The sequence below is a fragment of the Ambystoma mexicanum genome, chromosome 1q (assembly GCF_040938575.1).
Source record: "Ambystoma mexicanum isolate Mex_15411 chromosome 1q, UKY_AmexF1_1, whole genome shotgun sequence".
NCBI classification, from domain to species: Eukaryota; Metazoa; Chordata; class Amphibia; order Caudata; family Ambystomatidae; genus Ambystoma; species Ambystoma mexicanum.
In genome coordinates this window covers 846,766,864-846,794,325 of record NC_090922.1, presented here as the reverse complement: position 1 = coordinate 846,794,325, position 27,462 = coordinate 846,766,864, and the positions used below count along the sequence as shown (strand labels likewise).

Genomic DNA, 27,462 nt, shown 5'->3' with positions numbered 1-27,462 from the left:
GGCATGCCATTCTAGCTGTGTTATGCTCCCAGTGGTGTGTGGTGGGGTCGTTATGAATGATGGGGTGCGAGTAGGGAAGTGGAGGGCTAATCACTGCTTCAAACATCCAACGATACCTCCCCCAACTTACTAATAGCCTCGCTTTTAAAGATTTAACTTGCCCCATGTGCCCTTTTCCAGCTCAACCACAAAAAGCTGGTCCAGTTAACAGAACTCTCAGAAGGCTGGTACAACCACCACGTTGATTCATGGTAATGCAATCCTTGCTTGTGTTTGAGTTTGACTTTGTACCATTGATACATTCCTTGGCAGAATTAAAAACTAGCATCCTCCTTACTGCTTGGCGCGCCTAACCCACCCCCGCACATTTTGTATAAGTTACATTGGCTGAAGTTGTGCAACATTCACCCAGTCTGGTTTTGAATGGGCCCACGCCCCCCTGAACTTGGCCTGCCCACTATGGTCCCTGCTGGACCTCCTTGCCCTGTTACTAAACATTCCATCTTACACCTGTTGCACATACGCTCATGGACGTCATTTAGGGGGCGCCAGGGGTCGCAACAGCGACTTCTGAGGTCTCCTTTGCTACCCCTGTGGTCTCCCTTGCTACCCATAAAAAGAAATGCTACAATGCTGAGGTTGATAAATGAGTACTAACACAGGTTGGGTGATATTGTATGCATATTTGTTCTATATGAAGCGCGTAAGTGCTATATAATAACACATCATTATCGTTTGGCCTTGGACGTCTGTTTGCATTCACAGTGATTCTGTAATATGGGTCTATACGCACTGATATTAACGATGCATATGGTGATCCATTCTTGTATGAAATGTATATCACTTTACAGTGATATTGCAACCATATATCTTTCCTAGTGTACTCAGAAATAATGCTATGTGATGCCACTTCCTGTTTTGTCGTGGGGTGAAAGGTCGTGGTCCATCACTTCCCGCAGTGTCACATATCGGGGTAGGTTCAAATGACATCACTTCCTGTGATGTCATCAGAGGTCAAGGGTCGTGTTATGTCACTTTCGCTACCCCTGGCATTTCGGTGAAATGATGTCCCTGCATACGCTCGTTCACAACCCCTTCAAGTTTAAGCTCCCATTTCACTTCTCTCGCTTCATACAACGTATGGTATTGGCATGCCGAGACGGCTTCGAGAATAGAATGTGTCTGCACACCCCCTTGTGGTCATTCAAGGCTACTGATTTTAGTCAAAGTTATCATCATGTTTGGACAACAGGATTTTTAACATAGTTTCCATCTTACTTTGAGCTATACAATAGTTATACTACTTCATCCAATTTTTAAATCCTTGACACAAAGACTTACTAGAGCAGATTTTAGTTGCAAGATTATCCTGACCCCTATGAGCAAATCTAAGCTCCATTCTCATCATTTTATTTTTGGTAAATGTATGTGGCATTTTCCTCCCTTGCTCTATTCTCCTTCCTTCGCATTCTCTTGCACACCTGCACCCCTTACGGCATCCTCCTTTGAAACTTTGCACTCTTGTGCCTATAAATGCAAAGAACAGCAGTACCTGCCAAAACGATTGGCTTTGCCAATGCTTGTTAAATTCAGTGCTGAACTAATATGATGCCCTCCCCCCACAAACTCCTCTAGCCCCCAAACAAGCCCCTTCCCAAAATAAACCAGTATCCTGTTTTCCAAACGTACAAAGTGTATTTATTTTACAAACATATATTGAAGTTGAATTTATTTACAATGATTTTCTGCACTGAAAAATATGTGCTGCGAATATTCTGCGCTGTGCCCCAAGTTCATTCAATTGGTATTTAATGTGTTTCCTGTATTAGACTTTGGAACAGTCCTTGGGTCTGGTCGGCATAGCCCCACCACCACCTGCACGTCCATTTTGTCTTCCACCATTGCCCAGAGTTCACAGTTTGAATTGTAGCTTAGGGATATGCAGGGAAGGATATTCCCCTGACATGCCCTGATTGTGTCCACTTCCTTTTTGCTAAGATCTCCCTCTTGAGACTTTCTTGATGCAATTGTGGAAAGTGTGAGGGGTAAGATTGTGGGAGTTGTCCTGGAATCTGCCATTGGGCATGTTTGGTGGGCAAGAGGTGTCATTTTAAGGGTTTCAACTACCTGGATCCCCACATCTCCCTTTAGCCTTATCTGAATTGTTGCCACTGTTAACATGGTTGCATGTTCTTTTCTCAGTGTTGCTCATTTGCCAATTGGCATAGTGACTTGTGTTTCCTCCGCAACTCACCTCATGAAGGCAGACCTTAAAGTGCCCTGGCACTTGCACTGGTTTAATTGTTCTAGCATCTTTTCTTTTTAAGTGTCCTCATTCATTATTTCCATGACTAATGTAACATCCCTCTAGCTGACCGCCGCCCTCTGTTTAGGGTAACTACAGTATCCATAAAGGGATCCATGCTCATTGCCTCGCACGCCTCCTCCTGGCTCTTGGGTTCTCGAGAATTTATGGAATTATTCATGCCGACGTTATTATTGTTTAAATATTTGTGCCACAAACATCCTTTTGGGGGATGTCATCTACATGATTCCTTCTGGGATATTCAATAGCTGACTCCTATTAGTAGTGCTTCTTAGGACCTTGTAGTGGCTGGTGGACCTACTAACCCTTGGACTCTCTGCCTTGCTGATAAGCACACAGGTAAACTCTTGGGGAGTCCTATTTTAATTGTACCTTAACCTTTTACCTCTCTACCCATATGTTCTGCCTCCACCTGGTGCTCCTGCGCAGCAGAAACCCAGGACTGGACTGGCCGACAGGGTACTCTGGAGATTTCTGGGTGGGCCTCTGCCTCTTTTGTGTGGGTGCCCTGATTCCAGCTCTTCCATCTTACACTCCTTCCATTTTTCCTTATTTCTCCACATTGCTTTGAAGTGAAGCATTTGTTAAAAGGCTACGAATGTGCCATTCCTCGTGGTTAACAAATGTGATATGTCAGTTTCTTTGTTAACAACTTTTAAATCTATATATAGGGGATTTTGAGTATTATGTTTATCATCTGGACCCCTTTCTTCAAAAACATTTTCTGACCCTGTCCTCCACAGATCCTGCTTAGGGGTTTGAACTTACTTGAACAGTGTAATAGAGGGCCACAAGGTAGACGAGACATATAGAGGCTTGCTGCAGAAGAAAACATAATGTGGATAGGGCGGCAATGATGGAGAGATGGACGTTGGACTCGTGTTGAAATCAAGCTACCTTTCCTGCGCAACACCGGGCCCACAGTAGTGTTGTTCCACAGTCTGTTTTCATGTTCATGACGTTACAGTCATCGACAATGAAAACGGACTGCGGCTTCCGTAGCACTCTGCGGCACGGTCAGAGCCGCAGGGACGGTACGTTTCTTTTTTTAAAATTATTTAAAAAAAATACTTTAGCATCTGTTTAGAAAACTACATTGGTGCTAATGGCAATATGCCATCGGCCCCTTAATTCGGGCCCTTAATTTGGGCGGCGGGGCGTTACCTACAGGTTCGGCCCGCCGTCTCGGGGCATATTGCCTCATTATGTCCATCCCTAAGCAAACAAGATTTCCTTGCCAAAAGTTAGCTGTTCTATTAATCAATTTACAGACATTGATATTTTCAGCTAACTTAACATGTTTGGGGGGTGACTTAATGTAATATGTGTGATAGGTGGAACAGATATCGTCAAAACTGCTTTTACCTTGGGCTGATCATGAAAAGAGTGAACAATGATAATGAGAATGATGTGGTATTTATATGGTGCCTTAATCCAAAGAAACTGGCTAGATGACTGATTATAATTTTTTTGTAGAGAAGATATGTTCTTAGATTTCCGCTGTTGCTGAACCTTTTCTGGGCCACATTCATTCTCATGAATATTAGTAGATATAATGGGCATAGAGGAGACGTGAGATACAGAACAATAAAGCTCAGCATCGAAATCAGTATTGATAACAGTCGAAGGCTGCATTGAAGTTAAACAAATCACCTCTTCATCAGGCAAAGAGTCTAGTGTTAACTTAGATGTTACCACATCAGAGAATTCATTGCAAGATACATAACAAGGAGCAAAGAGAGCGATACAGTTTCTATGAGGGATTGAGCAGGACATCCTTCCAAACCAAAACCCATCCCCTGAGGTTTTTCCAGATTAAAGCAATCGTCTGGGTAACTAGACTACTCAATCACATCACCCACATCAAGTTATCAACAGCAGAAACCTGCCCATCCCCTGTGGTCTTTATGGATGGACTGCATCCTTGTTGATAAAGAAACTTCTTTGCCGCAATGTGTCATTTTATGTTATCGAATTTAAAGAGCAGCGATTCCAATGCTTCTGAATTGGCCTTAACTTCTGATTTTAAACCTTCAAAGAGAGAAACCAAAATATATAAGACAATTTATTTCAATTAAGGTTTGGTTCAAAGGAGTATTGCATCTAAAGTTCATTCCTGGGGTTAGTGAAGAAAGTCGTCTAGGTTGCGCTGGCACGGACAGAGTATAAAAAAAAGAATCTAAAGCTGAAGTGCAATTGGTTGCAAAGCCCGGAGGAGAATCAGCAAAGCTAGACTCAAAAGAGTCCACGTTGCCATGAGTATCAAGCACGTTCCCCGATAGCAACTGTGGACTTCCCTGAGATGGAACATGCAGGGGTGGTAAAGATGAAGCATGTGCCAAATTGTCCCGACAATTAGTCTTCCCTCGAAAATTTAAACCTGCTGGAGCGATCGGTACAGCGCCTGAGTGCACCTCAGTCCCAGAGTTCAACTGTGACCCAAGGGTGTCCTGGCCCCCCTCCGGAAAGAGGGGGAGTGGTACATTAATTGCAGACAACATATCTGCATCCAAGATGTACGGAATTTTCTTATTTAAGTGCATCAGAGTTTCCCCACTGCATTACAAACTCCCACCTGAGCTTCAGCAAGCAACTCCTTAACTGATTTTAAAAAGGGTGTCAAGACTCTTCTGTTTAATATGGACCCAGACTAGCTTCTGTGCAGGGCTGGCTATGTGTTTCTTCCCTCCTGACTTCCCTCGGATCTCTCTCCCTTTGGTTTATATGACTACCTGTTTTCTTTTGTTTGTTTGTTTGTTTAGCGCTTTGAGAACTGTGGGCGATGTAGTGCTTTATAAAAATTCAATCAATAACCAATCAGAAAAAAGGGGGAGAGGGAAACCAAGGCATGTGGGAGAAAAGCACAATGAGTAGGAAAAAAAGGGCAAGCAAGAACAGTCGAGTTAAAGGGTCGAGCAAGAGATGGCCAGGACAGGCGAGGGGGCGAAGACAGGAAAAGTGAGAAGGAGCGCTGCAACACTGGAAGCCTGAGGATGTCACAGCTGCACCTAGAAGGGGGAAGTGAAGAGGGTAGGGGGTGGGGGGAATAAGAGCGAGAAGAAAGACGTAGGAAACACAGCCACAGTAAGTGAAGCGGAAAGGCAGATAAAGGGACAGAGATGGGAATCAAGGCACGGATGAGGCGGCAGTCAGAATAAGTGGCAAGAAGGGTAACAGTAGCAAGTGGAGGCAGCAGTAAGAACATGGGGCAAGAAGGGGAACAGCAGCAAGTGGAGGAGGTCGGGCAGAACAAGGGGCAACAGAAGAAGTTAATCAAGGCATGAGGTTAAAGGGGACAGAGCAAGGACACTGGAAGGAATCGGTGACATGCTAAGTATAGAGAGAAGGAAGGAGGTAAGAGAAGAACAGGGGAGGAGGGAGGGGTGAAGACCGCCTTATTGTATGATGTGAGGAGGCGAAGCCATGCAGCACCACAGAAATATTGTAAGGTGCGAGGATCATGGGCAGCAATACCGTAGGGGGTAGCGGAGACAGAGAGGAGGGCCCACCATGCTGTCCGCTCCCCTACAGGCCCAAACAGGGAAGACAGGCACTTAAAGGTGTACCTTTGAGGGGGCCGGCGTCGCCTCCCGGATCACAGGCCAACACTCATGATGTAGAAATCCCCGGCCAATCGAAAGGGCAGAGATGTGGTCTTCTGGCCTCAGCTGAGTAGGCCAACACAGAACGATGCATTCTGGCAGCCATGATGGAAGGGCCCAGCCGGGATGAAGAGAATGGAGCCCCTCATAGGCTCAGTGTTAGATGTTGCATCCTCGTGGGCAGAAGCGAAAATAAGGCCCAGAAAGGGAACACAGGCACTTAAAGGTGGACATTTGAGGGGGCCGACCTCGCCTGCCGGCTCCCAGGCCAACACTCATGATGTAGAAAGCCCCAGCCAATCGAAAGGGCAGAGATGCAGTCTTCTGGCCTCAGCTGAGTTGGCCCAAACATAACGATGCATCCCGGCAACTATAACTGGGTGACACACACACATGTTCAACAGAGCAATGACACAGCCCAAGTTGTGGTAATCAATGATGATGCCGTGATAGCATGCAACACCTTGACTGTGAAAAACACAGTCTACACTGTTAACTAATGTGCAAAGTGTAACAGGTATTGGTTGTGAATTAGAAAATAATACAGGTCACTGTAAAGATCCCATTATTGCAAATACTGATGTCAATGCTTCAATGAACCCATCCAATGACACCACCTGACCCCAGGGTGTACATTCACCAGCACATATAGGATCTATTTACCAGTATGAGCTTGATCTCCCTCCATATGAAAACCTTAGACAGGATGAGGATGTATTGGTGGGGGCTTGTGATATGCCTGTTAGTGAGGTTGTTTAGTTGGATTGTACAGCTGCAGTGCTGGGAGCTGATAAGTTACAACGCTGTTTTAATATATGCATGCAGGAGATATTTGAAATGGATTACGATCTCTTCCAAATGACCACTGGAACATTTGTTGATGACCCAAGTACAAGCACTAAACACACAAGCAAGCATAACAATCACGCTGCTGAAGCTCATTAGACCTTGTCAAGTATTCGGATTATGTGTGTGATAACACCCATGCTGCCCCTGCTGACATTTAAGATGGTGGTTCTGTCAGTATCACCATTGTAAATGACACAAGCACATGCATTGATCATGATGCTGAAACTCAGAAAAGCAGAGTTAATGTCGCAGAGCGGGTGTGTGATAATCGCCAGGCAGACCCTGCTAACATTTAGAATGGCCTTAACGCTGGTATCATCACTATAGATTACACAGCCCATGTTTGCGGATATATGTATATCTGTTTTATGTGTGGGCCCCAGTAGAGTGTGAAACACCCCAACGGCAGGGAAAAATAACAGAAACAACATGTAGACACCCTGACCATTAAATAGAGCTATACAAAAATGATAACTGTTGTGAAAACTTTGAAGACCTATTGTTCGGTGGCAGAACCTGATATCAGGGGCTCTGTTCACTATGTGTCGTTTCTACATTAATAAAACAAATGGATGATAGCACTATGACCGTAGTGGCGGGGCGTTGTGGGAAATCCATGTTAAGCCAGCTCAACTAACCTAATAGCGCAACATGCAGTGCTCAAAATGTGAAACATTGCATACTAATGGCAAAGGGGCCCGGTCATTTTGGAAAACATGACACATCTATTAAGCCACTGATACCCACTGAAAATGATGATATAGTGATACCTAGCCATAGTACAGCTACTACTCCACCAATACCCGCTGAAGGGGCATCACAATCATCAGATGTAATGGTGTCTAATGAAAGCAAATGCTTGTGACTAGTAAATAGCTCACACCTGAAAACGAAATGTCCCTTTACAAAACAGGCGCACCTTTTAAACAACCAGCGAACTGCTCGAGCACGCTCTCATTGAACCAGCGACAGATGTAACAGGAGGGATCCAGCATGTGAAGTTGAAAACAAGAACAGTTACAGCCGGTACGACTCTGCATAGTGGGGGTGTACACCTAGTACAGAGAGACCATAAAGACACTGAACGACCCTTAAAATGGTGAAGATCCAGAGCCCAAGCGGCATCGGTTATTTAAAATCTTCAGAAAGGTCAGGTTGATTAGTTCCAGGCGTGATCATCATAATATGCAACAGCCTCAAACCCCACAGCTTGATGCTCCTGTGTACTTAGAAAGGGTGCGGGCATATTAACGGGTGTAAAGAAAATATGCACAGCGGTCGAGTATTACCAGGAATTCTGTTTGTAAACTTTGAGCAGTTACAGTCCTTGGGACACGGGCTAGCTGTTATAAAAGAAATCGCAGAAACACTGGTCAGACATATATTAGAAACTGTTGGACCTAATGATTTCAAACAGATACACATACATGCTGATGGTTTAATCAGGCCCTTATTTACAAGGCATTCCACTCGCGATGTCTTCTGCGTTTTAAAATTTCTGGAAAATCTGATGAGGCTGTGCAGAGTAAGAATGAAATTATGTGTTTTGCACCATTAAGAATCATTGCAGTAGTTGTCAGATCCCACTCCATAGGTATTTTCAACCTTTGAACAAACTCATTCACAGTGATATTATACAATCTAAAAGCAGATGGCTGTAAATTCTAATCACTGGCCATTAAATATATGTCTGACGTCTAGACTCATAGGTTTAATTGACCACAGAGCTGTACAGACGCATATATATGTGTCAAAGTATTGAAAGCCCATAGAGTACTGAGTATTCTACCAGACACACCTGTAGATTTTGGACAGTTGGCTCTCTTTCAGCAGTATTTCGTTAGAGCCATCAAAATACTGTACTTCAATAGAGGTGTATGGCGATACTTCCCGCTAACAGCTAAAACAGCAACAAACACATTGCATGCTTTACATCACAATGACCATTTTGATGGTATAACACATCTACAAATCTTCCAGGGGGCTAAAAGCCTCTGTATGCATTGTCACCATATTTTCAACAACAACAAGAAACACAGCTGCCAGTATCATTGTCGCTTGTGCTTAAAAGATGAGTGCAAAGCATTTAAGGAGAGACCATCAAAATGTCTGCAATGTCACACCTTTGCAAGATCACATGTTTGTCTAAACATTCACATTGAGAAAGGAGCCGCGGGGGCTGTCGTGTGTGAGCCATGTGCTGGAAATGTACCCCAAGGAGCCATAACTGTAATGGGTTAACTTGTCTGGTATGCAAAGTGCTAATCACATGCCAATGCTTGTGGTAGCACTGACAATATGTTTTATCAACTCCTTAAACTTCCTACCCTTGAAACTCAGTAAACTCCCAAAAGCTTTCAGTTTTCTTGGTTCAAAGGGCTTCTTTCCACATATTTTCAACACTGCGGTTAATCAACTATGTAGGCCCGATCCTGGCCCCCAATCAATATGACATTCACTACAAGATGCCTAGCAAGAAAGACCAATTCATGACGTGGTATAAGGCAAATGAGCATAGCGTATTTGAGTTCCGCCAGAAATTACGGGCTTACTGTATAGAAGATGTCAACATTTTAGGACATGTATGCAATTTGTTGAGGGATGGGATCATTCAAACGACCCATCTGGAAAAACCTATAGAGGGGGGGGTTGCACATGTCATACGTCGATCCTTTTAAAAGTGTCACCCTGGCTAGTTGCAATATACAGATCTACAGACAATTGTACTTAAAGCCTTAAATGATTGCACTGCTGCCCCAGGATCCATACTACAGAGTCGAAAACAATGTTCTACAGAAGCTGAAAGAGAGAGAGAAAGAGAGAGAGAAAGAGAGAGAGAGAGAGAGAGAGAGAGAGAGAGAGAGGGGCAAACAAGAGGAATGACATTCTCACAATTCAATGTAGCTTGTGTCCCAGTTAATTGAATTGTATGCTAATCCATATTGGAGAGTGACCAGAGAGGGGTATGCAGTCATAAACACCTCTAACTCTAAGTGAGTTTTGACAGAAATAGTAGTATTAGCCTGTTAAGAATGGACAACTTTTGGTCGGGCCTTGGGCACCGGCGCCTCATGTCCAGGGCGTCACACACCCACAGTCTGAAAACAAAAACAAAAAACATTTATTTTATCATTGTTTTATTCTAGATTCTAGACTAAACAAAAAGAAAGTAATTGGGGCAGATTCTTAGGCCGATGACAGGATGGGGAGCAGTACACTGGAAATGTTATCCCATATGAAAAACCTGTCGCTGTAATCAGGTATGTTAGCAACTGGGTATAGTTACATCAGTGTCTCCTTTTAGTGGCTATCTTCCTATGTTACCCTTGGAAGACTATATGCCTTAAGAGAGCACGTTTTTCTGAATGTTTCAACGGATCTGACAAGAGAAACAATGAAACTCCATAAAAACACAGAATAACTGATAAGCACGGGAAACTCTAAAGTTCATGCATGCCCAGGGTAGTGGCCCAGTGTGACCAGGCACCAGTCTTCTTTCTCTGTTCCTCATTTGAGCAGGGACCCAGAGACTAGGGGAATGTTGGTTCACCAGAAACCTCCACTCTAGCGGTATAACCATGTTCCACAGAAGGCCATTACTGTACTTGACAGTCAGTGTCCTACTGGATCGCCATGCCCTTGGCACAAATCAGGACCAGAGGGCCCTCTGCATCCCCAAGCTATGTCCACGACAAGTCCATCAGGGGCTGCAGTAACTGGTGCTCACTGAAGACAGACAGCAGATCAGCTGAGAATGAGTTCTGCAGCCTCCTCTTGTGGAAGAGATGGCCAGAGGTCAGCAAAACTAACAGGAGGATTATGGGTAGGTTTTCCTTATTATACCAGAATGTGATACACTATCGGACTGTATCCTTGTATTGCAATAAAAAGAAGTGGTCTTGTCATGTTACAAAATTAAAAGCGCAGAGTGGCGTTTGCCTGATTCAACAATGAAGAATTTGTTCTGACGGAGTGAATTGTCAGGGACTTTGAACAATCCCTGGCATTTACCCACAATCTAAGCCACTCACAGAAGATCATAGCACTTGGATATACAGTGTGTAAGCGCTACACAAACTGAAAAGTAGTGTAGAGGAGGTCCCAAATGCAGCCCGCAAGCCAACCGTCCATTTTGAAGTACCAGGAACGTTCACATGGAAGTACGTGATGTATGATGAGCAAATAATCCAGCAGAGAGCCGCAGTAGAGCTCTGTCCAGTACCTATCAGAAGAACAGCACCTATTGAAGTATTGATACCAAGGAAACCATGGACAGTAAGGTATCCATTGAGAAAGCCATATCAACAAATGAAACGCAATGAAGATCGTCTAAGTACAGTCCCTGAAGAAACCAAAAAAGTCTTAATGGAAGACGATTGGTGACGTCACGAGAGCCTGGACTGACTCACATGTAGAAGACGTAATGACCTGAGGACAATAAGGAGAGACGAAACACCATGAATAAAGGATATTGTGAACCTAAGGTGAAAGGATAATGTCAAACGTAAGACGCTTAACCCATGAGCAAAATGAAGATGTTCAACCAGTTTACTCGTGTACATATGCTTGGAACTGCAAGAAAGCTAAGAAAATCGTACGGCTTGCTATGCTTAGTAGAAAGATAGTGCGACAAGTGCTACCTATACATATCTACCTCAAAAGAAGTAAGTTATATAAGTATACTTCCACTTTGCACAAGAAGCATAATTAACCAAGACTACTAAAGGCCACAAAAGAAAAGTTTCACATTCGGCAGAAGTGACACTTAGCAGAGGCAAATCGTGCCTGGAGAACCACCGTCGTATCTCTCAAGTTGGGCAAACAGTGGTTACAATTTAATAAAGCAAAGAACAGAATATACTGCTTTGAAGGTGAAAGATAAGAAGCCGAAGGCAGTTGGTGGGGGAAACAAAAATAAGAGGCAAATTCACTGTGTCTGAATCATGTGACCAGCCGAGCGAGCAGAAGTAAGCCTTTCCCACCTACGCATGGAGCCTTATCATACCATCCTCCTTAAACTTTCTCAGACCAAGAGGCAGACTCAAGGCCGACTACAAGACAGTAATTGACACACGGCCACTAAGGTGATGAATGGCTGTAACATGAATTGGAGGAAAGCTGGGGTACAGACTTAATCCCTGCACCTGGCCTCATTATTCTGCATGCTGCTAAGCGAAGTGGAAAAGTATGGGTAGGGGTTGGTGCTAATCCAATCACAAGGGACCAAGTAATCTAGGGTCCTATAGTTAGTAGAACCAATGAGACGTTGTACTTTCAGTGATGTCTACAGTAGCCAGTTTGAAGGTAGGGCTTAGATGCCCCACCTGACAGTGTTTACCCAATCCTCTTACTCTTTTACCATATACAGATATTGGGCCTCATACGACTCAGGCGGTAAGGGGTTTACGGCGGCGTAAACAGCGCCGACCCTTACCGCCTGATTCCGAGGTCCCTTAGCGCCATGGAGGTTTTAACACCTGCTTTTAGCAGGTGTTAAAATCCATGGCGCTAAGGGACCTTGATGTTAATTACGCCACCGTAATTTACGGTGGCGTAATTAACGCCTTCCCCACTCCCATTATGCCCTATGGGGCAAAAATGGGAATGGGGAAGGGTAAATGGGGATTGGGGACTTACCGCCCCGCCAACCTCGGAATGGGGCGGTAAGTCCGCCAACCACCATGGCGTAAACGTAGTTTACGCCATGGTGGTAAAGGTACGACCCAGGCGGTAACTTACCGCCTGGGTCGTAATGAGGCCCATAGTGCCTATAGTAAAGTTACCTTTTCCAAACCAATGGAATTGCATGCCAATTTTAAGTGTTACACATCAGTGATGACGAGCTTTATGTTTTTTGTGAAGTTCGTTGGAGTTGTGAAGCAAGAAGGAAGATTGCACATTCGCTGATATTCATGAGACTCCCTGTTTTTTGTACTTGTCATTAAACAGACTCCCTTTGCCAAACCGTTGAGTTGTCATTATTGATTTAGTGTTAGAGTATTTCATCTGCACCCCATCCATCTCACAGGTGCTGCTATCTTGTCTTAAAGTGCTTCTAGGCAAACCCCGACTCTATGGGCCGGTTGGGGATCTCAGAGCACAGTACAAACAGAGATATAATAACGAACCGATTCTCAATAAGATGCGGCTGAGACTAGGACAGACACACTCAGTATTACGGCTAGCACGCAACCTGCAGTGTTTGGATTCAGCAGCCCAGATAGTATTCCTGATATTCCAAACATTACTAAATAGCAGTGGCTGTTTAAAAAGTATACTTAATACTGTTCTCTTTGGGCAAAAGGGTCATCATACCCTGCACACTTGTCACATACTGAAACATTCCATTCAGCCTCTTTAAGTTCTAGTAATCTTGGGAATTGTTTCTTAGCATACTGCGTGCGTGTTAGTGGCATTCTCAGTTTTTAAAAGATAAATGGATCATAGAGAAATACAGCAGCTGTCACCGATTTCCAATACAAAATACCATGCCTCCTACCTGGGCCCCCCAGTGCCATTTACAAACTGGCAATTTACCCATATTTGTGCTCCAATATTAGCATTTTAACCCATTATTTAAAAAAAATTCAAGGGGAAAGATCTACCTCTGCATCCCCGTGATTGGTTCGGGCTCCCTCACTGACCCTTACTCTCTAAAGTAAATACAAGGTGAAAGCAGAGTGGGGCAGAGTGAAGCTGTCTGCTGTGGGCCTGAGGGGCACATTCCAGTTGTTTAATTTGCTTTGGCACTTGCCTTCGTTATGGACATAAGAAGTAAGTACTATTTGCGGCCCCAATAATCAGCAGTAACCTGCTTCCCTTCCTTGAGACTTTGTGCTGCCTTGTTAAACAATCACTTGGCGCGTGAAGAATCACGTTGTTGATACATTGGCCCTCATTACAAGTCAGGCGTTAAGGGTTTAACGGCGCCGTCGGCGCTGTTAACCCTTAACGCCTGATTCACACTTTAACGCCTGCTTTTTGCAGGCGTTAAAGTCAAGGCGCTAAGCGACCTTGGTGCTAATTACGGCACCGTAATTTACGGTGCCGTAATTAGCGCCTTCCCCATCCCCATTATGCTCCATGGGGCAAAAATGGGAATGGGGAAGGGCAAATGGTGAATGGGGAATTACCGCCCCACTCACCTTAGAATGGGCCGGTAATTCCGCCATCCACCATGGCGGAATCCGGCATGGACCATGGTGCTAATAGCAACATGGTCCACCGCCTGACTTGTAATGAGGGCCCTTGTCGCACTGCAGCGTGTGCAGAACTATGCTGACATTACATTGTCTCGCTGAGGAGTAACTTTCCTAACATTGACGCTGTATTTATATTCCTACTTTGAAGCTTCCAACCGGCGTGCGAGAATCGACATTGTTGTCACATTGCTCTGACGAGCTCTGTGAGTTTCTGATTGTCTCGGTTTATGGCTATTTGAGAAAGTAGTTGATGCCTTTTTCACAATTGCTAATGTTACAGAATTGGGGAGTGAAAAGGACTTGTACATTTTGAATCAGTATTGTTTCTCCATACCTAGCAACTTGTCAATGAATTAAAAACTGGTCCCACATAGCAGAGGATAACAATTTTTTAAAAATACATTTATTTATTTATATTGCGCCGAAGCCCGCAGGCATCAGGACACATTCATTTAGACAAGGACGACATAGTATTAGACGAGACAACTGGGTGCTATTTAGTTATCCTGAGGATCTGCTAAAGCTATTTAAATAAGCCTGTCTTCAGCGCTTTCCTAAAGACTAGATAGTTGCTCCTTAGTCTGACAGCCTCTGGCAATCCATTCATGTTTAGGCAGCTTTTACTGGAAATTATCTATCTAGCCCGTTTGATCTCTTGAAAGATGGGCAGACAATCTGCCCCAAAGATTCGGATCTCAACGAGTGGCCAGGTGTGTAGTGAGATATATGTTCCCTCAGGTAAGCAGGGGACTGTCAATAGAGGCATCGATGGACTATGGTCATGGCTTTGAACGTGAGTCATTCCTTGAGTGTCAGCCAGTGCAGGACTTTTCTGTCTGAAGTCATTTGGTCCTTTCTGGTTTTCTTCTTGACAGTGCTTACAGCACTGTTCTGGATAGTCTGACCTCGAGCAAGGCACACATTGTTTGCTCCTATCATCAGAGCGTTTCCATAATCCAGCCTAGATAGAATCGTGGCCCTTGCTATAGTGGCACTGTTTTTCTCATTCAAAAAGGTCTTATAGGCTTAGCAATCGTAGGTAGTATTGGCAGCTTCTGTTCATGTTACTTACATAGGATTCAGTGCTCAATGACGCCTCCAGAAAAATACCCAGGGTCTTTACTTTTTCAAGAACCCGTATGGGAGAATTTCTGATCCGAAAGGTCTCATACTCCTTGCCTAATTTGGCACATGCCTGTCCTGATCAAAAAACCATTAACTCTGTCTTTCTCCCATTTGGAGACATCCAATTGGCTATCATTGAGACATCTATGATGTTATAGATTGTCTGAAGTTCACGGGCATCTGTTTGGTAGTTACCACTTTGGATTAAAGGGCTATATAAATTCAATAAAATACAAATACAAATACTGCTCAGCTCCATCACCAGCTGAGTGCCATCAGCATATTTTGTAAAGAATGCTCCGGTGTTATCAAGCACTGTACAGAGATATATGAGATATAGGTTGAAAAGCAGAGGGGACAGACTAGCCCCCTTTGGGACTCTGCAGTTGATGGGTGACAAAGGGGAGAAATGTTACCCCCAATGTATTTTTGATCTTCGATTAGCCAGGAAGGAGAGTACCTGTCTAGTTGCTATTGTCGAACAACCAGCCATATGTTCCAGTGACCAATGGAGTTGATCATGATCTAATAAATCAAAGGTCGAAGACAGGTCAAGCAGCACCAGTATTCCCGACCTGCCTTTGTCCATAATCCAAATCATGTGTGTCTGGAGATCCAACATAGCTGTTTCTGTGCTATGAGCCACTCTAAAGCCAGACTGTTGTTTATGTAGAATGTTGTTAGATTCCACAAATGCTTGTAGCTGCAATGCGGCCGCTTTATCAAGGATCTTCAGTAGGAAATTACAATTGGTAATTGGACATAGATTACTTGGGTCCCTCTGGTCCAAGCCTGTTTTTTTACTAGCGGGGTGACTGTGACAGTTTTGATGGCCTCTGGTATGTGACTATCTCAAAATGATGCATTTACCAGTCATGTGAGGAAGGATGTAAGATGTCTCTGTGTTCCAAGACAATCCTCAGGGGTAGTATATTCTCTGCAAATGATGTGGGTCTCATAGTTATTGATATTGATATTTTCTTTGTATCGCGCTCGTACACAAGTTTTTATAGATGCCAAAAAATACCTCAGGTCCTCTATTGTAATAGGTAGGAAGTCAAATTTCTGTGCCATTCTATACTCTTGTAGGTCTGTCGGCAGATTTTGCTGAGCGGGAGCCGTGGCCTGAGTGGTCCTAATTGCTTCTCGTGCCTTTGGGATTTTAGCAATGAAGTCCTTGTGTACTTTTTTTACGGACTCGTCCTATGAGGGTTGGACCGGAAGGGATAAGGTTTTGTTTTTTTATAGAGATCTCAGGATCTCAAAGTGTTTTCTCATGGGGTTTGATGCTGTGGTTATTTGCTCATTATAAAGGTTGTGTCCATTAGTAGTGTAATTTATTGACCTGACCATAAAATCCCATGGTTGCTGTGTAGCGAAGCAAGGTAAATCGGCAGACGGCCGACATGGACCCAGAATTAAGTTTGATGGTGGCAGACGGTAACAACATACGGCAAACCTCCATGGCAGTAGACACATCACCTGCCACTCCCACAGGTAAATGCGGGAAGTTTATGGATGCTATATCAGTCATTGTAAATGCTGCCTACTGGATTCCCGTCTTTTTGCTGATGTTATAGCTGCTGGTAATGGAAAGGACCATTGCATCTATGAAGGTTTACCTATACTTGAGGGTAATACCAGAGGATCGCAGGAAGTTAAGGCACATTTGATCTCTGGAAGTGGATTTGGTCTCTTACATGTCAACTTGGCACCTGCAATTTCCCACGAACTAAGAAAGCGAACGAGACGAAACCTAGATTTTAAAACAAATAACTGGATTCTGCCAGAGGAAACTCCTGAGTCCCAAGAACTATTCGAGGTGATTTTACATCACCTAGACACACATGTTAAAGTGCAATCAGGTATATCACCCTAGTCAGCATTATCTTGTTCAAATTTGTTGGGGGATACCGTTCTTAACCCAGGTGTTCTACGCCCCCAAGAGGACATCACTCCCACCCAGTCATATGTGACACGATCTGTTCAGTCTCAATGGTAATGATGCAAATGACCATGGTATTTACCAGCCACCAAATGGTGGATAAGGTTCATACTGTTGATGCTAAGTCATATCCTGTGTTATCACCCTTTTTAACACAATGGATAGAGGGTATGATGTCCTTAATTTTGAAATGCAAGAGGTCCCTCTGGTTCTCAAAGACTTATGTGGCAACATTTTCTAGAGGGTTACAATAACGCTGAGAGTCAGGAATTACTGGGTCATGCCAATGTGAGTTCTGAGTTGACCCAGTGTATTACTAAAGGGGATTGCTAAAAGTTCCCCGGTTGTAACAGGCTCCATAATAGTGCCCTCACGGCCAATTGATTGGACATCTGCTCCGCTCCCAGAAGTTAGTTTTCCTTCTGCCCCTGCGTTTAGCACTGGTGTTGTCAATTTTGGTATTATTTGTTGGCTGGCAGACGAAATCTCATTACTTGAAGCCCTGCTGTTGACAGTGTCGGTTTTGGGAAATGTTGAGGCAGAGGTTCAGGGGAATACAAGACAGAAAATATTAAATAGCAGCATGGTAACACAGGGGGGAGTAAATTTAGGCTCAAACCAAGGTAGAAGTAAGGTTACGAATCTGAAGAAACCCAAAAATTGGAAGGCCCAACGCAAGCAGTGCAATAAGGGTTCCCGGAAATTCTTGAGAAAATTAAGATTTACTTACTGCAGACACCAGAGTCTATGGTCAGAACTGACCCTAATCCCCCTATAAGAGCACACAGTTCAGCTTCTGTGCCCCAAAAAGCAAAGGGGAAACAAAAACATATTATCCCAACCAGGGGCAGGGGGGCGATCACACATTTCTTAAAGCCCATTCAGGAAGGTCATTGCTCCCTCGACCTGAGTAATATTTCAACTTATCCACTGTCTGTGTACTGATTTGTAGGGGTATTTAATGAGCAAACTGTGGGGGAAAAGGAAATAAGTTATCTCACAGTAGGTAAGGCCAAGTCTTGTATGCTGAATAGTTCTTTGCTTGGGGCTAGTACAGGGAGTTTTCTGTGCCCCACCACTACTATCTTCAGACCAAATGGTATACCCCAAAAAGTATGCCCTCAAATGTAGCCAATGTTCCATACTCTTGAGGAGCGAGAAAAGGGACGGGAATGACCTCTGAGTAATATGAAAATAAGGCAAAGTACAGAGATGATTAAAACATTGTTGGTTGGGGATAAAACTAAATCTAAATGTCTAGGCCATGAAAGGATGGATGCAATGCAGTTGTGTGATCCAATTGATCGTTTTAGTAAAGTTTCTCAGTTTCTATTTTTGGGTCGTCTATTTTGGCGGCCAGGTGAAACACTTTTGAATTGACAATGTATTATGTCCATGTACTTTGAAATACCTACTTTACAGCTAGTTAACTCATATGAATTGTCACTGGTGGATCTGTGTATAATTGGTATCAGGTAATATTATCCCCATATATATGGTCGTCGTAAATAATATCGCAGGGAAAAGATCGTGGCGATATTATATGGGTGACCATATATATGGGGACAGGGGGAAAAAAAATGTTTAAAAAATAAAAATTAAATCAAATTGGGGGTTGTGGGGGTGTCCCCCGCATGTTCCATGCAATAATGTTGCCACAAAAAACAGCAATTATTCGGTGATATTTTTGCATGGCGAGATTTTTGTGGCGACATTATTACATGGAACCATATAACTGTGTTGTGGTCAAAATCCAATTGTAGTCACAAATGGTGAAATTGGCCGTACTTGCTGAATACCAAGCATTTTTGGTACTAGGCTATGCACTGTTTGAGGAGTTAGGATCTTTTGGTTCAAATTATCATTTCCTGCATCTAGGGTCTGGTTCACTAAAGATACTGTTAATGTAGATAGACAAATGCCAATAAGGTTACAGCATGATCCTATGTGTTTAAATTAGGCCAATTTATGACAGACCAAGAGACTCAAAGAGATTGGTCAGCTATAAATAGCCTGCAATAGTTGACACCGTGCACAATGGACAAAGGGATGTTGAACATTGTGTATGAGGGCCCCATGTGTTTGAAAAATTGTGTAACCTTTAAGAATTATTCTGTTATCTGTCTTCAGCAAACATTAATGATTGAATCCCCCATGTTAGAGGGTTTTGAGGTATTTTTCATTAAAGAGAATAAATGGGAAAAGGGTCCCCCATTCTGTGGGCTGATGACGGCAGTCAGGGGTGGTCTAGGATTTTCGGTAAAACAGATTAAAGGCACAAGAAAGGATATTCTACTTGTTTTGTTGGAATGGAGGGAGTCAAACTCACACGTGGTGCAAAAATGTATTTTATTTAATGTGTACTTTAACCCGGCTAATGGTGTGATCAATGCATTTTTTAATGATATTTTATTTTTATTGTTAGCAGAAATCCCTGAAAATGGTGTGAGTATTATTCTTACAGGTGATTTTAATGCAGAATGTCTGGATACCTCTTCGAGTATGACAACAGAAAGGCTAACAGTGTCTAAGAAGGCCCGGGAAAGAGGCCTAAGAATTAGGCAGGACCTCTCAACCTTAAATGTTAATTTACAGTTGGACATACCCTAGATTTTCACTTGGCATAGCAGTAGGGGTAGGTCTACCTGGACTATATTTTTGTATCATCAGACTTCACACTTGGGGGTGGGGTGATCTTGCTATCTCTATCACGACTATAAGTGATCATTGTATGCTGGAGTATATACCATTCCATTTAACTTGCATCACGGTCCAATCGTTGGATAATCTAAATGTGATGATTAGGACAACAGACTATACAATTCTATGGCATCCAAAGGTTGCTCCAGCATTTAACGATCTGGTGTTCTCTCAGCTGGAGTTTAATAGCGAGTACTTGTGCAGTCCTATTTTGTTCAAACCTTTTGTTCAACATCTACTGGCAGTTTTAACAACTGTATAGGGTATGTCTATTAGAGCTGGTGAGCACCATAGACATTTCTTTGATTGTGATGTTCAAGACCGCAAGCATGATTTGCGTGTTAATTTAAAAATGTATTAAAAAATTAGGCCCTTGCCTGTATTGGCAATATGAAAGTTGAAATCTGATTTAAAAAATTGGATAAGGGCCACAAAGTCTTCATACACATCAGAAATGCGGAGAGAATGCTTTACTGCAGGTGCAATAGGCACTCCAGCACCTTTTGGCACTTAATTAAATCAGGTAATACAGAGTCTTTCCTTCAGTCCCAACCTTTAGCTGAACATTTTTGGGTAGAGCACTTCACAAAGCTCTATTTTGTGCAAGCCATAGCCATGAAAAATGGCTCCAGCTGGGTGACGTCATTTCATTTGGACATGGATCTAATTACTTTTCTAATAAAAACGAATTAAGAAGTATAATGCTCCTCGTCCACATGGACTGTGAAATTTGATGTTAAAATCAGATGCGACCCTGTGGTCTAAGGTCCTGGTGTGTTTATTTGAAAATATTTTAATAAAGCAAGTAATACAATCCTAGTGGAAAGAAGCAGTGATGATCTTGATTTTTAGGGGGGATAGATTTTTACCAGTAAATTATAGACCTCATTGCTGGACTCCACAAATAAGATTTTTTCTAATGTACTTCTGCGAGAATTGCAGCTATAGGCTAACTCGAGCTGTCTCGATATGTATCAGTCCCGGTTTAAGAAGGGTGTGGGGATGGCTATTAACAGCTTCATGGTGACACTGCTTGATAAACACGCATGGGCGCAGGGGAGATCGATTTACCTTGCGTTCCTCGATATATCCAAGGTCTTTGATTGTCTAAACTGGGCCAAATTGTGGAAACAAATGTTGGTTTATGGCTTCCCCCCAGCATTGGTTAATATCTTGTCAGAACTACACCAAGAAACAAGAATTAAGATAAGGCTAAATAGCCATGGGAGTCTGCACACAGTGGATTAACACTAATTGTGGGCGTTGTCAGAGCTGTGTCCTTCCATCCTTCTTATTTAGCGTATATAGATACATGTGACATGGGTCTTTGTTGGGATAAGGTACGGACTAACCCTCCATCTGTACGTCAAACTAAGGGCCACTATTTAAATTATGCTGACAATATCATAATTTGTGACCTAACCCAGATAGGCCTTCAGAGATCACTTGAAAGTTTAAATTTATATTTATTGAATTTGGACCTGCATTGGAATATACGGTAATTTGATTTTAAATGTGGTCAATTTTCTGTTTTACCAGTTTAAAAATTTTATAAGCAAAAAATACTTACTCCTTTAATTTTTGGAGTAAAAACTTGGGACAAAGTTATTGTTTGGTCTAACTTGGAAGATATTGTGTGAAGGAAAATCCTGTCCTTGCCTAAATTGGACCCTATAGCAGGAGTTAGACATGAACTGGGCCTGATTTCCCTGGATGCTCAAGTGGATTGGAAGGTCCTACGAGAGAATTCTGTCTCCTCCTGAGACATCTTTGTATATTAAATTGAAGGAAAAAATGGTGAGGAAAACAAGCATCCACCTGATAACCTAGAGGGTGAAATATGATTTACTACTTAAGCAGATACGTTCCAGTGTGGAGGAGATGACCTACAATCCAAGAAGAACGGGAAAAATAATATTCGGAAGGGATTGGATTTTAAATAGGGAGGTTTTTATTATGGTGTACTTGTTTAAACGATCATTTTAACTTGTTGATTAAAAACTATAATGCAATTGCAGCTTATTTGTTGAAGCACCCTTCGCGTGAGTTTAGGTACTCAGTGCTTAGTTTTAAATTGAATTTATATCCAACTAGGGATGTTTTAGGTGCCAGATCCAAAATCCTGAAAGAAGATATGTGGTGGCGCTTCTAGGAGCATAATTGTAAATAATGTTGTACTGTAATGTATTATACTGTGAAGCTGCTTTATTTTGTTCTGTTGTTATATCTTGTCTTTGATGATATGTGTTAGTGGGCATTTGTTATGCACTATTTGTATTTTTATATTATTATTTTATGCCATTTGTGTGCAACGTTTTGTTTGACAACTATATCGCACAATAAATAAATAAAATACAAGGTTAAATGGGGATTTCTGTGAGCTATAGGCCTATAGCTTTCTCTTGAACTTTCAAACAAAGTTCTGACCTGCAGAAAGGAAGGAAAAAGAATGTTACCAGTGATCTTGATAATATATGATCACAGTTCCAAGTTGTTCAAGGGGGAAAACGCTTCCCTTGATCCTCCCCTAAAGTACATAGTTCTCTTGAATCAAAACACAGTTCTCTTGAATCTCAACATAGTTCACAACATGATTCTATTGAATCCTTAAGGGGGTGTGAGTCTTCCCTTTTCTTTTACACACTTTCATATATATGTATTTTGACCCCTGAGCTTTCTCAATCTTGCTTCTTTTCTCTGGTATACCCTCCTGCCAGGGTATTGTTCCTCGTTCCTGAAAAAGGGGTATGGACCTGCCCTTTTTATCCCTGTTTCTTATTACCCCTGGTTTACTTGCCCACCGGGTTACCATTACTTTCTTGCTTGTGCATGGGTTCCAGACTGACTGTTTGCCTGGTTCACTAACCTGCCAGGACTTCCCCGCTCTTTGTTCACTTTCTCTTTTATCCAGCTCATAACACTTCTCCTGTATTGGGTCAGCAACCCTTTCTTGTTAACTACACTGCCTTTGTTTAGGCTATTGCTCTCATAATGTTTGTGTCTGCAATAGCTCCACTGCCTTTGCTTAGGCTCTTTCTCTAAACAATGTTCGTACTTGCAATAATTTCACTGCCTTTACTTAGTTCGCTTCCCACTTTGCTTTCCTCTGTGTTCGGCAGCTCAGGCTACCCATAACCGAAAAGCAGTGAACTTCTCCAGACCTGGTTCCTCTGCACACCGTGCCCATTGTCCTCAGCACTGCACAATACAGTCTGCTTGTAACTGGTGTCCTTCAGAGTGTCAGCTGATGCCTCTCCAGTCTCTGGCTCTTTCATTCTCCTGATCACGGTTCACCTGTGTCCTTTTTAAATGTCCTGGTCTTTCTCTACTAGAATGAGGCATTGGCTTATGTGTCTAGTGATCCTTATTACTCCATCATTTTTCCTCGTCTCAGTACCAAACAAGGGGGGGTAAGGTAAATGACGTTCTGGGCTGGAAAAACCTGGAATGTCAGTATCTATATTACAATAAGCCATGTAGGAAAGTTGCAATGGCACATAATTGTCACTAAATGTTATTACTGAAGGGTTGCCTTGATTCAGTCTTCTTCTGTCTCCCTGGAGCTTGTCCTCTCCCACGTGGTCCTCCTCAGATAGCCGCCCCCAGGTTCAGAGACAGGTACCTTCTGCCTTACCCAGATCACGTAAGAGAGGCTTCCTTCCAGGGAATCAGTGACATGGCTGTCAGATTCATCACAGATTCTAGACCTACGTAGAATGTCCATGTTGTTGAGGTAAAACCTAAATTGTGTGGCTATAGAAGCCTATCTATCTATATTTATAAAAGTGAACATTTGATGGTGAGCTGGGCTTGTTGCAAAGCATTGTTCCTTTTACAATTCCACACCGTTTCACCAATCTGCACCAAATTAGACATAGTTACCTGTTAAGACCCACCATACAATACTGGCTATATGACATTTGGACACCCCACACCGTTCCTGGATTTCAACGCAAGTCATAATTTTTTGGTGGGTTTGTGGCTTGGCAAAGCGCTGTTTCTTATTTAATTTGACACTGTTTCACCAATCTGCACCAAAGTTTGCATAGTTACCTGTTAGGGCCCTCCAGACATTACTGGCTACATGACACGTGGTCATCCCACCTATTTCCCCAGATTTTAGCACCTTCACACATGAGACCGTTGCCTGAAATTGGTGAAACATCAATGTGGTCGTAGAAGGACCGGTCCTCAACTATACAATGCACGGTTTCTGAGGCATTTGCACCGCAATGCACCATGCCTGGGTTAGGCAACAGGTGGGGAGAGAGCACCGTAGGTCTCAGTATGCAGCAGCAAACCAACTCTCGCCTCCCCCAACGTCTGCTCCGAGGTATGGCAGCCAGCCACATGCGCCCGTCTCAGTGCAGTTTACTTCAGAGTACAAAGCAGAGCAAGCAATAAGCAAATCGGAACAGTGACCTACAGGATCATCGATTTTCAACAATTCATGAGAGTGTTGTCATGTCTGTCCACAGAACCCATTCGGAGAACAAGTACTTTTTACTAGTATTAATATATGTCTTTTTGTCCATGTAATTATCTGTCAAAACACAAGACCATGGAAGGTAATGGGTTTTCCACCAGTCCCGGTGAATGCGTCCTATTAGAGTGCACTTACTAGCTGGGCATTCACCAGAACTGGTACTGTAGCCCACATCTTTGCAAATGTGTTGTCTAAAAACAAAAACAGGAATTACTGTCTAGACTTGTAATAAGACGTGTATATGCAAACATGTGTATTAATATTACTATGTGGGTATCTAGAGGGCTTGCTGATCTAAGTGCATGATGGCTCATATTAAATGGCAGCCAACAGTAAGGTACCTGTGGCTCATAAGATGCTCTGCACTTAACTTCTTCCATTGCAGCCATCGTAAATTACCTGCAATGACATTCCTTACTCTCCTTGAGCTATTCGATAAGACATTGAAGACATTGGTGGGAAGATAGTTCAGGGGCAACACGTTTGTCTTGGAAGCAAAACAATGCACAGCAAACCGGGTTCAAATCCTGTCCCGCGCTCTCTGATATGAAGCACGTTATAAAAGATTAATTAAATGTTTGTATTATTTCTTCAGTCGTTTTAAGGCACGGGTTACACCTCACACTTCTGTCAGGCCTTATCATTGTCGCAAAGAAGTCCCCATGGACTATCTGGGCTTCCAGTGCTGTGTGGGAAGACCCATGGCACTTATGGTGTTTGGTTCAAGTACTGTGCAGTTCAATATCTTTGAAACACAGTGCAGGGTCTGAATGTCCTTGAATGTCTGATGTGGAGCAAATCATCGGATTTCACCCACCTTGGAATCGTAATAGTTGGGGAGGTGTACTTTAATTCATCAGCAGGTACATGATATTAAGTTGGTCTGAATATATAGGTGGGATATACGCTTCAAATCTAATGATTTAATTTGCATGGATGTTAAATAACTAAATCTACATATTTGCTTAGTGACAAGGTCATAGTAGATTCCAACATGTCATTTCGACGTGTGCTCACAAGAATCTGTCCTAAGTCATGAACAAAGGCCATTGCACCCAGTCCTGAGGTCGGCTCAGTGCTCATCCATTGGCACTAGCTTGCCCGGGTGCTTTTATGAAAGTGCCTGGAAGGACCAGCGGGCTTTGGGTAGTGTCCCATGTAATTCGATGTCACCATAAACTCACTTCATTCAAACTTTGGCTGGAAGGTGGTCAGGGCTGCTGCTTCCTGCATTCCAGCTGCTTCCCTGCAGTCTCCCCCCATTCTTTCTATTCAAGGCCACCTGATTTGTGAATCATTAAATTCTGTTTCGCCATCAAATCCTGGTACCTTCGCAATGTTTGAAGAACAAAAATAAACAATATTGCTTAAACTCAACTTTGCTTTTCTGTAACCCATTTACTTATATTTGTCTTTATTTTACTGGTATTGCCTGGTACTATAGCTTCCATTTACAGCAACAACAAAAAACAGAATAACACCAACACAGACACAGCTTGAAAAAAGAAAAAGGGCTGCATTTATTACGAAGAAGTAGGACCATTATAAGAAGCAGCATTCTGGTCCTATGATATAATGCACCAAGTAGGCTAACCTGGCAACCGATATAAACATAATATAAACAAATGGCATACATAAACTTCGAGATCACAATGAAACCCATTTGTATGCACCTCCAAACTTTTTGCTTTTTGTTTTTGAATCTGGACCTACATTTTTACAGTGCAGTGAAGCCTTCTGTTCACTCCACTGACTTTTGCGAAACGGACTAGTCCATCAGGCTGTCAAGGCTGGGGAACTTACTTTCCCTTGGTCTTTTCACGTTGTTGCCAATTTTGGTAACTTTTTATCATTGCACAATGCATCTTACAATGCAATGGGGTAACTGTATTGCTGTAGACTAACAGAGGATTTTTGTGGTTACTAGAAAGGATGAACTGGTGACAGCAGTTACTTTTTGCTATTTTTCGTGTGTACTTTTAGTTAGCCTTACCGCATTGACTGTGTTTGACTACAGACTGTGGCTGGTGTTTTAACATGGCTTTTCCTTGGCAATCTTGTTACTAACCTTACTTCCTGACCTGCCAGGGCAGGAAAATCCTTATATGGACATGCAGTGCCCAGGAAAGCAGAGGTCTTTTTGCGAGCTACTGCAGGGCCATATGTGTTTGCTGATAGGAAGTGGGCTTGAGCTGTCTGATCCCAAATCACAAACTGGTTTCAGTTTGTCTGAGTGGTCTGCATGAGTTTTACAATCAGTGGTCCTGATTCGAACACTGCTGGAGGGTGCTTGTGGGGCAGATCTTAGTTTGGCTAGTGGGAGTTTCGGCTCTTACCTGCCTTGTGTAAGAAGAGGGCCCCTGCATTCAGTTTCCAGAGAGATCCGGGAGTATCCTGATGGAGCCAAGAATCCTGTTGAGCTGCAAAATGCGTGGGGAGTCCGGAAACTCGTTGGAAAAAAGCCTGGCAGCCAACTTTTGCTTCTGTCCTGGAAGAGTCCTGTCTTGCCGGTGATCTCTAGAAGTCCTGTAAAGGTGCTTCGACCCTTGGAGTGGTGAGACCAACCATTCCTGACTTTCTGCAAAGAAGAGGCCTTGGAAGTGCCCCTGCACCCTGCAGTGGCTGGCCAGCTCAGAGTTTGGGCTACCGTGCTGCAGACATTGCTGTTCTGGATTTTGGCTCAGAACATTGGGGAAGACCATTTCATCCCACAGGTGTCATCTCTGCTAAATTTCGTGGTTCCAGCATCCAACGAACCCGAGATATGAAGCTGACTCAGACCGCAACAACTGTGTCTCCTCCTGTTGCCTAGAAAAGGTGACCGTCATCCAAAACGGCTTTTCTGCATCCAGTCGTGTACTGAGAGGAGGCCTGCATTAATATGAGTTGCAATATTCTCCAGGAACAGTGTGCACCAACAATTGTCGCTGACCGGAGACTCACTTGAACCTGCAACTCCTGGGCACTGAGGACCAGAAGAAAAGGTGGGAAAGCGACCTCAGACAACCCTCTGAAGACCTGCCAAGTGTTAAGAGAAACGTGAATACATGGGGGGTGGGAGGGGTGAATTACAGTGCTACTTACCTGAACCCCATATCTTTCCTTTTAAACTTTTGCTAACTTTTAAAACGTGTTGAATAGTTTGGCTTTGCTATTGCTTGTTCGCAAAAGCATTCAGAAAATCAGGAACAGTCTTATTCATCAGAATACATTGTTTTCTAACTTTT

General features: G+C 43.1%; 1 protein-coding gene and 1 pseudogene across 1 annotated transcript in view; one reads left to right on the top strand and one right to left on the bottom strand.

Moving 5' to 3' along the window:
• LOC138537904 (complement factor H-like) overlaps nucleotides 1-27,462 on the bottom strand; it is a 763,015-nt gene that overhangs the window by 700,309 nt on the left and 35,244 nt on the right. The gene's annotated exons all lie outside the window — the stretch shown is intronic.
• The window catches only part of LOC138522873 (conserved oligomeric Golgi complex subunit 1-like), a 123,536-nt pseudogene that overhangs the window by 63,147 nt on the left and 32,927 nt on the right, over nucleotides 1-27,462 (top strand).